Source organism: Felis catus, chromosome F2 (assembly GCF_018350175.1).
Source record: "Felis catus isolate Fca126 chromosome F2, F.catus_Fca126_mat1.0, whole genome shotgun sequence".
In the NCBI taxonomy this organism is placed as follows: Eukaryota; Metazoa; Chordata; class Mammalia; order Carnivora; family Felidae; genus Felis; species Felis catus.
The window spans coordinates 37,086,076-37,099,835 of NC_058385.1; the positions used below are offsets into that span (position 1 = coordinate 37,086,076).

At 37.6% G+C, this 13,760-nt stretch overlaps 1 long non-coding RNA gene across 1 annotated transcript; it reads left to right on the forward strand.

The window, feature by feature from the left end:
- Positions 1–5,049: 5,049 nt before the first annotated feature.
- LOC123383000 lies at positions 5,050–12,115 on the forward strand. The gene is made up of 4 exons (XR_006592152.1): positions 5,050–5,185; positions 6,269–6,373; positions 7,604–7,777; positions 11,870–12,115. It is a non-coding gene; the product is annotated as an uncharacterized LOC123383000 (long non-coding RNA).
- The last annotated feature ends 1,645 nt before the right edge of the window (positions 12,116–13,760 follow it).

Here is a 13,760-nt window from a genome sequence, read left to right on the forward strand (position 1 = left end):
TTCAACCATTCTTTACGTTATTATGGTTTGAGTCAAAAGTTGTTTTTGTCATTCTCTTGTGTCATCTCATGAATAGCATCATTTTTTTTTCTTTTCACCAACCCACAGGAATGTTCCAGCACAAAATGGCTGGTCATTTTTCTTTGTGCTGTGGTAAACATGTCACACCCAGTAATGGAGAACCAGCAGAAGACAAGCAAGACAAGGACCAAGAAGAAAAAGTCCAAATTAAGCATAATATTGTACTAACTGGCATCTGTCGCATAGTGGGATATATGAGGCTCGGGCACACTTGTATCACCCACAGAGGTGCTTAGGCTTTTCCTGAATGTTTGAGCTATTACTAGACTTTTTTCACTGTTTGGGGCTTTATATTATGGAAAGCTCCACCCAGTGGTCAAGGACAAGCTATGCATCTTGGAAGCATTTTGTGGATTTACTGTCTTCATCTGACTTTCGTCATCTTTACTCATTGAGCCAATAGGATAGACAGGCCATAAAGACAATCACATTTATGAAATTTGTTATCACACCTCTTTGGACAAATTGTGAGTCGCTTATGAGGAAGGGAAATGGATCGTGACTGCCTGCATATGTGAGTATATTACTTTTCCCTTCAGACTCATAAAATCTTACTCTAATGAGGGAGACTTCGTAGGCTATTTTAAAGCCCTGCCAACCTAATATTTCAAATTTAGCTGACGACTAGTCTATTTGTGGAAAATAGTCATTTGTATTTCTGATAATACGAGATTTTTTAACTTGGGGCCTTCATCTCCCTGAAAGTTACATTCATTTATTTCATATTGATTTTACAAATTTTATGAAAAATAACTGGTAACTCCAGGTTCATTACCCACTAACAGTTCATGAACCTGGACTGATAGTTTAATTCTGTTCCCTTCTATTCAGTTATGAACCTTCTACACATTAGAAACTGTGGGGACATAGAAATAGGGTCTTCCACAATTAGCATATATATCCTAGTGAGAGCATAAGACATATAAAGAACAGCATAAGCAAAAATGACATTCCATCAGAAAAGTATAAACAAGTGCTGTAAAATTTCAAAAGTGAGGGAGCTCACATTTGCACTGGGGGTCAGGAGAAGTTTCTTAAAGAAGGTCACTATCAAGATAGACTTTGCAACACTGGATTTTGGCAAACACAAGGGCGTGTACAGTAGAGGATGCCATCTGTAGAAAACAGCCAAGCAAAGGTCTGAGGACAGGCAAACAAGAGAGGTCTTCTGTGGGAATGCCCTCCCCAAGGGGTGCAACAGGTGAACTCCACTTTTCCCACATATGCAGAAGAGAAGCCTGGTGAGATGCAGGGAGGCGCTGCGACCAAGTTCTACTTCAGGATCATTTTCCGAACTCATCAAGCCACTTTCACCATGGGTTGTAGGTAGATAGGAAAATAAAAGTAGATAAAGTTTGAAAACTACCGTGTAAACGGAAAGTGTAGGATTTTTGTTTTTTTAAACAATGGACTTTTATCCTGTGGAGCGTCCTTCCTGAACCCTGATTCTTGTGAGGGCCCAGGCCTCAGATGTGAGCAGCACGTTGTATTTCACTCACTACACTCATTCTTTCTATAGGAACCACAGCATTTACTCACTGCATGAGTGTGAAGTAGGAAAGCTGAGTGAAGGATATCTTCATGTACGCGAAGATCTTGATGTCCACCTTAATTATATCGATGAATGGCTATTTTGTTTTTAAAGGTAAGACCAAAAGCTGGGCATATGTAATTAAACAAACAAAAAACACCTATGAAGTAGTTAAACGAATACAAACTACTGTATTACATGAATATTAACCTACAATATAGTTCTCAGAGACTAAGCTAGACTGTTGAGGAGGCTCCAAGTTACGTTATGCAGTTTCACATGTAGCCACTAGGAAATGTTCCAGCCCTGAGAAAAGTAAATTTATCTAGCTTTTCAGTTCTCGATAGCTTTTCAGCATAATTGTCTCATTTAATCATCAAAGCCAACCTGTGTTACCTGATGGCCATTTTAGGAAATCCAAATATTGTTTATTCACAAAAGACATCTTAATAGTTTTGTTTTTCTTTTTTTACTTTTGACTACAGGGTCTGAATTTGGGATAGGCAAAATCAAAAATATTGTTAAGAAGACCAAATATAAGTCATAAATACTGAAGAATAGGAAATATTCACAGGCAACATTGTCAAAATACACAGCAACAAACAACAATGGTTATTAGAAACAATATTTTTAGAAATAATTTTTTTAAAGTAAGGAATCTTTGACAACATGATTTGAGAGAATGTCAAAAAGCACTAACAGTTGTGTGGGATCAAAAGGAATTTTTACTATTTCAGGCATAAAATAACTTAGTCATTTTACAGAAAAGAAAAAAAAGACCCAAGTTCTGATTGTAATCCTTTATCCTTTTGTTCATTCATATAAAAATTTGCAGTAAAAGATTTAACAATGCACTTTTATATGTTTGTATTTAGCTATATCCAGGTATATAAATATATGAATAATTGATACATATAAATCTTTAAAATATTAACTTATTAATATATCAAATAAAATAATGTATATATTTTTTCCTATGTATATAAGTATGTATTTTTCAAAATGGTAATTATATGTATGCCATAATAAAGTTACCATTTTGAAAAACTATAATAATTTTCTTAATAAGCAAACATAAATATATATTTTAAAGCAACCTAGGAATAAATAAGGTGAGTTTTGTTCCCATTTTATGGATCAGGAAGTGAGAATTGGGAAGACGAAGTGATTTCCCAAGGTTACCCAGGGAAGACACTCATGAAACCTCTCATTTGACAAATGCTGACTCTGGCCCAGGCATAGTGCTAAGCTTTAGCTAATCAAAGATCAATAGGCACATCCCTGTCCTTGAGGAGCCACATCCCATCTTGAGTGCAAGTCTTCAAAATCTTAGATATGTAGGAAAATTTTTAAAATGCTCTAACAGACTATGGAAAAGGTACCCTAATACCAAGTCAGGAAACTTAGATTCCAATTTAACTCTAGCAGCACAGAGCCACTTGAGAAAAGTACTGAAATATACCAGCTTGCAATTTTCAGAGCCATTAAATGAGTGACTCTCAGGTGAAATTCCTAAGAACCTGCCAGTACCAAAAATTCAATGAACATTAAGAATTGCTACTTACAGGTTTAAAGTCAACATTCACATCATTGTGTGATGAACATACCTTTTCTTATTAGCTTGCGATTTTTGTAAAGTACCTACTTTTTAAAAACCTTCTGGTAATAGCATTTGTTTTATTTACTAAAACCTTCTGGTAATAGCATTTGTTTTATTTACTACTAATGTACTTATAAGCCATGCATATTAGCGCCATCCAAAGAAGCTCCAATACCTCAAAGTAAGTCAAAACCTTCACAAAATTATTTTTCAACAAGCATATATTTGAATGCTTAGGGAAAAAAAATGAAAAAGAAGCATTCTTGCCTTTAAAGAGATCAGCCTCGGGGCGCCTGGGTGGCGCAGTCGGTTAAGCGTCCGACTTCAGCCAGGTCACGATCTCGCGGTCCGTGAGTTCGAGCCCCGCGTCGGGCTCTGGGCTGATGGCTCGGAGCCTGGAGCCTGTTTCCGATTCTGTGTCTCCCTCTCTCTCTGCCCCTCCCCCGTTCATGCTCTGTCTCTCTCTGTCCCAAAAATAAATAAAAACGTTGAAAAAAAATTTAAAAAAAAATAAAAATAAAGAGATCAGCCTCAGTATAAAAGCAGAAAACCAAAACCAAAGAATTATCCAAAATGTACAAAGCATGGAGCCTGATGCGGGGCTTGATCTCACAGCCCTGAGATCATGACCTGAGCCAAAATCAAGGTTGGAGGCTCAACTGACTGAGCCACTCAGGCGCCCCTCAACATACTTTTTACAGGATATGACCGTGTTCATATATGTAGCACTGCATTGGACATAGCACACAATAGCAGAGAGTGAACTTTATTATTTTATTCACGTAGGTATATATGTGTGTATTTTATTATGTTTGTGTGTAAGACCCCTGATACAGAGCTCACGAGGCTAAAATCTAGGTGTAGGCAAAGCTGCATTCCTTTTTAGACTCTAGGAATGAATCCATTTCCTGGCTCATATAGGTTATTGCCAGAATTCTGTTCCTTGCAGTTGTAAGTCTGAGGTCCCCATTTTATGCCATTGTCTTCTGAGAGTTGTTCCCAGCTTCTAAGGGCTGCCTACACTTCTTGGCTCATGGTCCACTTCCACGTTCAAAGCCAACAAGGACAAGGAGAACCTCTCTGTAAATTTCAGCCTCTCCTGCCCCTCTTCCAAATGATACAAGGTGATCTCTTCAAGTCTGACTGGCACCCTTAATTCCATCTGTAACCTTAATTTCCTTTTGCCACCTATGCAGCATATTCACAGGCATGACACTGGGTTTAGACTGAGGGGGACAAAATCTTTCTTCCACACTGTTAATGCCTCAGCATATCTTCCTTTGTCACCTAGCAAAAGTTTAAGGGAAGATATTTTCTCTGATGGGAAGCTATAAATATGCTTGTAGGAAAGTGAATATAATTGACTTTTTCAAAACAGATCATACCAGTTTATTTATTTCAGGATGACAGTTTCTTTTCTTTTTTTTTTTACATTATATAACTTTATTTATTTTTATATCTTTAATATGAAATTTATTGTCAGATTGGTTTCTATATAACACCCAGTGCTCATCCCAACAGGTGCCCTCCTCAATACCCATCACCCAACCTCCCGGCCCTCCCACCCCCCATCAACCCTCAGTTTGTTCTCAGTTTTGTTTTTTTTTTTTTTTCAACATATGAAATTTATTGTCAGATTGGTTTCCATACAACACCCAGTGCTCATCAGGATGACAGTTTCTTAATGTATTAAAGAGAAAGTGAGAGAAAAGATGTCTTGGAGGAAGTGCTCTAAACTGTGAGGAGAGTCATCACCTTTGCCCACAGGAAAATCTTCCATTTGGATGCAATGCTTATATTCTTGGGTTCTTTTCAAATGTTCAAACAGTAAAATGTCCTTTTGTTTTTCTTCTTTGGACTCTACCAGTGTCCGTTTCTGTATCCATGCCCGTTGTGACCGTCCTTTATTTGCTGACCAATGTGGCTTACACTGTCATCTTACATATGCCTTCTTTCCCGAAGCTGTTGCTGTGGTAAGTTTGAAATGATCCACTGCTCCTTGCCTCCATTGAGAATTTTTTCATAAGAGGAAAATATGGGCAATTTGCACCTCTCTGTGCTAGATTGGTTGTTGGAAAAAAATGAGAAAAATAATAACATGGGAGCACTGTGAGAATTAAGTGAGCTAATACATGCATATCTTACCACAAAGTGTGGCACAGGAATAAAGGTTCACTTTCTTCAATTGTTGTTGTTGCACTAACTCCAGATCAGGATGAGACACGCATTAATGTCACAATTTTCCACTAAGGACCACATTATGCATACCAGGCAGCATCAGGAGGGGTGGTTCTGTTTCCCTGTGGAAACTTACAATGGACCCACAAAAACAGGCATAGGATTTCCTCGTCAAATCTGCTTACAGACAAGGTAGTCACCAGAGTTGAAACGGGAATTTTCCAGCCATGTTTACATTACTGTGTTGGTGACCTGCGTGGTTTTCAAAGGGCCTGAGTTAAATTATCTACTTTCCTGCCCAAAGACTAAGACTGCATTTATAACAAATTCATATGAGGCGATTGGTTGATAAAACTTGTGTGAGGAATTGATTGTGTCCACAATATCCTAATATACAGTCTTGTTTAGCTATTTTTCTTTTCTAACCTTTTATTTCCACCTTTGGAAAAACTCCAGATTATATACCCCTAGATCTGATTCCCAAACTGCCACATTTTTATAGATATTCTAATTTCTTATGAAATCAAGAAAAAAAGAAGGAGGAAAAATATTGGGAGGCTTCACATGAGAGTAGTGTTGGCCTAGTATGAACTTATAATTCAGTGTTAGGTAGTTGAGGGGAACTCAACCTAGAGACATATTTGCAAACATGTGTGATATAAGTATTATTTATCTTTTACATGTTAATTGACTGACTTACAGTTCATTGATACTTCTCGACGCAAACCATAGGGATCATCAGTCTCTTAATTAGTATTGAGTCCATTTCATTCCAAATTTCTGTATCCTGAGGTTAGTGCTAAAAATAAACTAGATTCCCAATATTGAGTTTTCTTTTCACTAATAACTTTCTTTTCTTATTCCCTCTCTGCCCCCAGACATTTGGTAATGAGGTCCAAAGCCGTGTTCAGGGACTAATTCCTATTACAGTGGCCATGGCTTGTGTCAGTGAACTGAACTCAATCAGTCATTACAGCATCCAGGTAAGAAAATCAAATGTGCTGTAGGTTATTTGTGTTTTCAAAGCTCAGCTAAGGGAAATCAATCACTGCTTATGTTTAATGCCACTAATGAACAACAGCCAAGCATTTTGATCACCTCTTGGTCTTGCTTTTACCATCAACCTATTTCAGGGATTTCAAATGCTAAACTAGAGATTCTGTTTGGTCATGTTTGTCTTTTTCACCAGTCAGTGCATAAATGCGGCCCATTTTAAATAGACTCTAAAAAAGAGTCAATCTTTTCCGGGATGTGGGAAAGCAGGGTTTGCATGAAAACTGTTTAGTAACATCACATACTGCAAATAGTTGTTTGTCAGGGATAATTGCAAAGCAAAGTACAAATGTGGAAATGTGCTGAGTGCATGAATCCAAAGGGAGAAGAGCCAACTGATGAACACAGCAAAACAGGCTGTGAAAAATCAATGCTAATACACACCCGCTCACCTAGTGTACTTAAAATCAGATCCCTTGGTTAGCCACCTTAGCCCTACAGCTGGCTAGCATCATGATGGGCCATCAGAAAACTGCTCAACAAAGTAATTGTGAAGAGAGGAGAGATTACAGTATAGGTGTGCTGGAAGGAGATTTGGGGAAAATGTTTCTAGTTTGGGATGGGGTGTAGTAAAGACGGAGCAGTTCCCACCACCCTCTGGGTCCCAGCTATTTTTATTGAAATGATAATAACAAATCAGTTTCGCTAATCTTGTTTCATTTAACAAACATGCGAAATTGTTGCTAATGATAGTATCATTATGAGTTGAGTAAACCCAGCTCATTCAATGTGACCTAACGGATTTATCCAAGGTCATATCAGTAAACAGCAGAGCTTGGAACTCACATCTTCTGACTCCAGTCCCTACGGCTTTTCCACCTCACCATGCCTCCCCTTGCTATTAATGCCTGAGTTCTGCTTCCATCCAGTGAAAGACAGGATTTGGCTCCCATTTTCATTTTCTCTCGGTTGTGTTATTTAGTGGTTGCACAAAACCTCAGTGGCAGCACTTAGTCCTATCTGCTCTTTGCTCATCCTTTTCCTTACTCGTAATAAGCAACTAAACAAAATGAGAAGTACAAGGGGATTTCCAGTTCTACTATCTGGTTTCTGTGTGGCCTTTGATTTTTCCGGAGTAATCAGAAAAAAAAAAAAAAAGTACCTCATTATGTGTGCCATCTGAATTTCTTTCTTTTTCTTGCCCTAAATATTTACAATAGAAATGCCAAGTGCTCTGTTTGCAGAGCACCTAACTGATGGCAGCCAAAGCCTCTCATTCTTCACACCCAGTTTTCAGGCTCCTTTATGTGGGCCCAAAGGAAGGGCACCTTCCCTGTGGTTTAAGCATGATCCCTGTGGAATGATTCACACTGGTCCCTGCTCTTCTCTCCAAAGTAAGTGAATCCAATGTACATCTTACAGAAACTGTTATTGTCAAGAATTCCTCACTTGTCCCACTCATTTTCTATATACATTTACTGGAGAATATTCAGCTCTCCGCCCAGCTATAAAATAAGGAATGCAAGGGCCTATGTCTTGCCGAGTCCCGAGGGAGAACAGCATCTTAAAGCATCTTATTCTATGAGGGAACTAAGACCCTGGGCCAAAGACTGAGCAGGGGTAAACAAGATGTAGATTCTAAAGATAGGAAGGCTCCCAGGAAGAGTAAGTAATGCTTTCGCTGAGTTGTCATGAATTGGAAATTTCCCTGTAGTCAGGGAAACAGGAAAAAAAGGGATAGTCAAAAAAGAGAGATTATATTGGAGAAGATATTGAACATAAAACGGATAATTTGTACTTAGTTGTTCAGTGTTTCCTATGTGCTAGATACTAGATGTCATCGCCAGATGGGTAAGTGATTGACCTGGGACAAGACATACAGCAGCCAGATGATCTTTTAGCACATCATTCCATTCTCCTATTCGATAACCTCCAAAGGGAGGTTCTCCTTACAAACAAAGTAAAAATCCAAATTCCTTAGCATGACCCACAGTGCCCAATATGATCAGCCCTGAGAATTTCTTCAAGCTCATCTCCTGCCACATCGACCACACTCCAGTCCCTCTGGCTTTCTTTCTATTTTACAGGACAAACCTTTGTTTCTCCTGGGCATTTGCAATTATTGTTTCCTGGCCCCCTTATCCCTCAGCTTTCAGGTCTTAGTTCAAAGGCTTTGAGAAGTCTTTCATTAGCACTCGAAGATAGAAGCCATCTATCCCCAACCCACCACATGACTATCTTTGTCCAATCTCCCTATCTTACATATAACCTCATAGTACTGATTAAACCGAAAATGACTATTTGCTTTGTATTATCTGCTTTCTCCAACAATACTGTAAGCTCTGTGGAAACAAAGATCTTAATCTGTCTCTTAGACATTGCTCTGTTCTCAGTATCTAGAGAACTTGGCAATCATCTGTTGGATAAAGGAATGAATCACTGTCATGAGGATGAGTAAGCTGATGAGTGTTCATAATCAGGAGAAATGAGATTATTTTAAAGAAATTTTCTGGGTAGGGTTTTCTAGAGTAGAAAACTTAAAGGCTGAGTTGATAAGACATAAATAATAATTCGTGAGGAACTGTGTTATAAAAGGTTCTTAAGAGGATCTTAATATAGCAAGCATTACTATATTCATTGTGAATGTATTCATTGTGAAATCCTGGAAATATAAACCAATGAACTCAAATATCATCCATATAACACTAGAAATACATTCATTACGTTGGTAGAGCATGGTAGCCATGATGAATCTTCTGGTGGAAGACATCTTTCAACTCTCATCATTCCTTCTGCTACTGGTTCTATGCCAGGCTCTCCATTATAGTATTAATGAATGTAAGGAAAACACAGTCTGAAAGACCAAGGCTAACCAGAATGAGCAACATATATACTATCTGGAAATGTCTTACTACATTTCTTGATAATTTTTTAACTAGTATAATGCATTATTTATATAGTTTCTTTTTACATTTTTTATTATTTATTTATTTATTTTAACGTTTATTTGCTTTTGAGGAGAAAAGAGAGGCCATCAACAGGGTAGGGGCAGAGAGAGACGGACACAGAATCTGAAGTAGGCTCCAGGCTCTGAGCTGTCAGCACAGAACCCTATGCAGGCCTCGAACCCACAAACCATGAGATCATGACCTGAGCCGAGGTCAGATGCTTAACCGACTGAGTCACCCAGGCGCCCTATTTCTTGTTAAAATTTTTAAATAAAATAACCTATGAGAAGCATAGACAACTTTTGAAGACACCGTTCTTTACTCAACATGGATATAGCTAGGAATTTATTCTAAAGATAAAATTTAACAGAAATGAAAGCATATGTGTGACACTATATCTTTATTTGCAAGAGCAAAAACAAACCAGAGAAAATATCGATCAACTTGGTGGGGAATTATATGAATAATAAAAATAATAGCCATATAAATGATAGAAATACTTACATGACAAAATATTTAAGTGAAAATAACATAAGATAGCATTAGTAGTATGATATGTTGGGTCAAACACAGATTTTTGAATATGACATCCATATTTATACATCCAAATTACATGTAGTTACTTATGACCCATATGACTTGGGTATCTCCATTAACCTTACTAAGCTACTGTTTTCTCATTTATAAACTAAGAAATACCAGGGCACCTGGGTGTCTCAGCGGGTTAAGTGTCTGACTTCAGCTCAGGTCATGATCTCATAGTTCATGGGTTCGAGCTCCATGTTGGGCTCTGTGCTGACAGCTCAGAACCTGAATCCTGCTTCAGAATCTGTGTCTCCCTCTCTCTCTCCCTTCCCCTGCTCATGCTCTGTCTAACTCTGTCTCTCAAAAATGAAAAAATGTTAAAAAAAAATTTTTTTTAATAAATAAATAAACTAAGAAATACCAATAGAGCAATTCTATTTCACAGGGACAATTTTTTGTTAACTAAAATTCATTTATAAAAATTTTATTGAAATGCCTCATTAAAAATATTCATGTGAGGGGCGCCTGGGTGGCGCAGTCAGTTAAGCGTCCGACTTCAGCCAGGTCACGATCTCGCGGTCCGTGAGTTCGAGCCCCGCGTCAGGCTCTGGGCTGATGGCTCAGAGCCTGGAGCCTGTTTCCGATTCTGTGTCTCCCTCTCTCTCTGCCCCTCCCCCGTTCATGCTCTGTCTCTCTCTGTCCCAAAAAATAAATAAACGTTGAAAAAAAAATTAAAAAAAAAATATTCATGTGAAAGCCATGGACTCTGAAAAATTGTGAAATATACATTACATTGTAGACTTAACTTTTATATCTCAACACCAAAATAATTAACAGAACCTGCGACTGTGTTATGGGGTGCTTTGCAAGCCTAACTATTCAAACTTCCTGGTGAATAATACATAAAAATTAAGAACTAAGACTAAGCAATATGAAATAAAGTACTAATAACATAGCGAAGTTATGGCTTTCATTTGTTTTCTTGAATTGTTTTCTCATTCAGGTATAATTAAGAGATGTTGAACTGTTAATAGAGATGAAAGAAGGAGATAATAAATCACAAATAAGAGGAAAAGAAAGCAAAAAGAGTGAAAGAACATTGCTAAAGAGCACAGATGCAATGGGTTGGAGCAATAAATCTGGGTATAATTTTCACAGATGGCTGTGATTCCCAACAGTGGTATAGGATATCTATGAACAGCATTTAATTTTACTTGGTAGTTTCATTTCAATTCAGCAATTCTAAATCTATAAAATTTACAAAAGTTGAGATAATATGGCGTGCTGTGTCTGGCTCATGATTTACACTGAAGGCTGTGACACAAAATACATTACCGCACTTACACTGTCCCTGCGTTTTAGGGGTAAGGCTGTGGCAATATCATATTTAACTACAAAAACTAGCTAGCTTATTGGTTTCTATAACATTAGCAGCACTGGACGAATATTATAAATACCAGCAGCCATTTTTATCACCTCTTTTGTAAGTTTATTGGGAGATTTATACTCTTACCTAAAGATGTTTTTGTTTATAATTGGTATTACGAATTTGAAATATTGCAGTAATATATCCCAAACTATTTCAATCCAGATAAGAGGTTAATATGCTTTTTAAATGTAAGGCACAGATGAAATGATTTTAGCTTCCCATTCTCTTCATGCTTTTCATGACCAAATGAAGTTTGGGTTAAAGATGTCAGTATTAGGGGGTTACCATAGGCAGTCAAGAGTCATGTATTCACGTGACTCAATTTTCCTGGGTTTAGGGTCATCTTAAATGTCCCATAAGTTCTGAATTTGTCACTGTGTTAGCAAAACTAAAATACCTCTTGACCCACTGTTTTTGTTTCTACCATGAGGTGAAGTAGAACAGGGGAGACAATATGGAAGCAGTTGTAGGCACTCTGCATGGGGAAAATAGAGCTGGTGCAGCAGAGCAAGTGCTCAAGAGAATAAACTAACTGGTAGTTCCTATTTTACGTACTCATTTATTTTTGTTTCCTTTTATCCTAGCTAAGACTCTTCTTTCCTGTAGTTTATTGCTTGTGTACCCTCTCTATGAGATACAGTCAACTCCTTAATTGGAATTGGAATTTATCTGGAATTCCTGCATATTTCTTAAGAGTATATTTATCAGCAAAAATGACCTTCAAATTTACAAAGACTATGGTAAGAAAACAAACTCAACTTTGTTTCCACTTCACTCTGTGACTTGCAATGCCAACCATGTAAATGGAATAAAAGCTTGTATGTGTAAAATCCAAGGACTTCCCTCTTTCACCCCACTCCAAAACACACTCACACCTACGTATCTGTGAGCATTTAGTGGTGTCTGGCACAAGCCAGGCACTTAACAAATATTACTCTCCCTTTCCTTTGTATAGAACTGTATACATCACCAAAAATTGGCTTAGCGAATTAATGGCTAAAGCAAAAAGCAGGGAGATAACTCAACTGTTAGAAATGTGAGCTTTGGTATCAAAACTGGTTTTGAATTCTGATTTCACCGTGTAGCAGTTCTCTGTCCTTAGGAAAACTACTCAAACTCTGATTCTCAGTTTCTTCAAACACAAAGTAAGGATAATACCACTAGGCCACAGGACGGTTGTTAAAAGTAATAAGCTATTGCATACAAAGCACTTAACACAGTACCTAGCACATAGTATGTTCTCAATTATAAAACCAAAACATTTTAAATTAAAAAAATAGTGCATACTTACTAATCATTACAGAAATGGAAAACAGAATCCCAATGACACATTAGGATGGCCACTATATAAAAAAAAATAGAAAATAACAAGTTTTGGCAAATATGTAGAACCTAGTAGGGAAGGTTCTCAAAAAACTAAATGTTAGAATTGCCATATGATCCAGCAATCCCACCTGTGGGTATATATCTAAAAGAACTTAAAGCAGGATCCCCCCAAAATATTTATACGCCCATGTTCATTGCAGCATTATTCACAATAGCCAAGAGGTGGAAGGAGCCAAATGTCCAGTGATAGATGAATAAAGAAAATGTAGTAAATATAAATAATCAAATACTATTCAGCCTTTAGAAATTAGGAAATTCTATTACATGCCACAACATGGATGAACCCTGAGGACACCACGCTAAGTGAAATAAGCCAGTCACAAATATGAGATGTCTAGGATGCTCAAAATTATGGAAACAGAAAGTAGGAGGGTAGTTGCCAGGGACTGGGGTGAAGGAGAGTAAAATGAGGAGTTATTCAATGGATATAGGGCATCAGCTTTGGGAGAGAAGACCTCTAGAGATCTGTTACAATGTAAATATAGTAAAGGTACTATACACTTGAGAATGCTTAAGAATTTTACATCATGTATTTTTGCAATTAATTGTCTTAAAAAATAGGGTCCCTAAAAAAAAGAGCATGTCTGTAAGGATGTGCTTTCCAGCGCTTCTCCAGTGCCAGAATAGAAAATGGGAAGGAGAAAGGAGAAACATAGTTGAAGAAAGAAAAGAATGACTTTCAGTGCTATATCTATGTTTGTGGCATTCCTTCAGATTAGAGGGAGAGGAAAGGATATGTAACACTAGAAAAGGCTGATCGGAAGCAGCCTTTTCCCCTCAGTTTTGGGAATACTCAAAAGAGGACAGTGGAAATAACCCATCATGAGTAAGCAAGTGTCTGTCAGTGTATTTGTATAAATGCTTTGCCTCAGAATTGGAAATGAGAAGTGTTGTGAGGAAGGTCACACAACTTTGAAAAGGAGGGAAGGAAGCAAGCATTGCAGAAAAAGCCTGTAGTGTGGTGTAAGGATGATGAGTGTGAATCTTCTTTCCACCACTTGCTTCTCCTCCCTGGGAATGACCTTATTCATTACTAGAAATGGGGATGATCATGTTTTTCTAAGAAGTATTGTCAGAGTTAACTCAGGA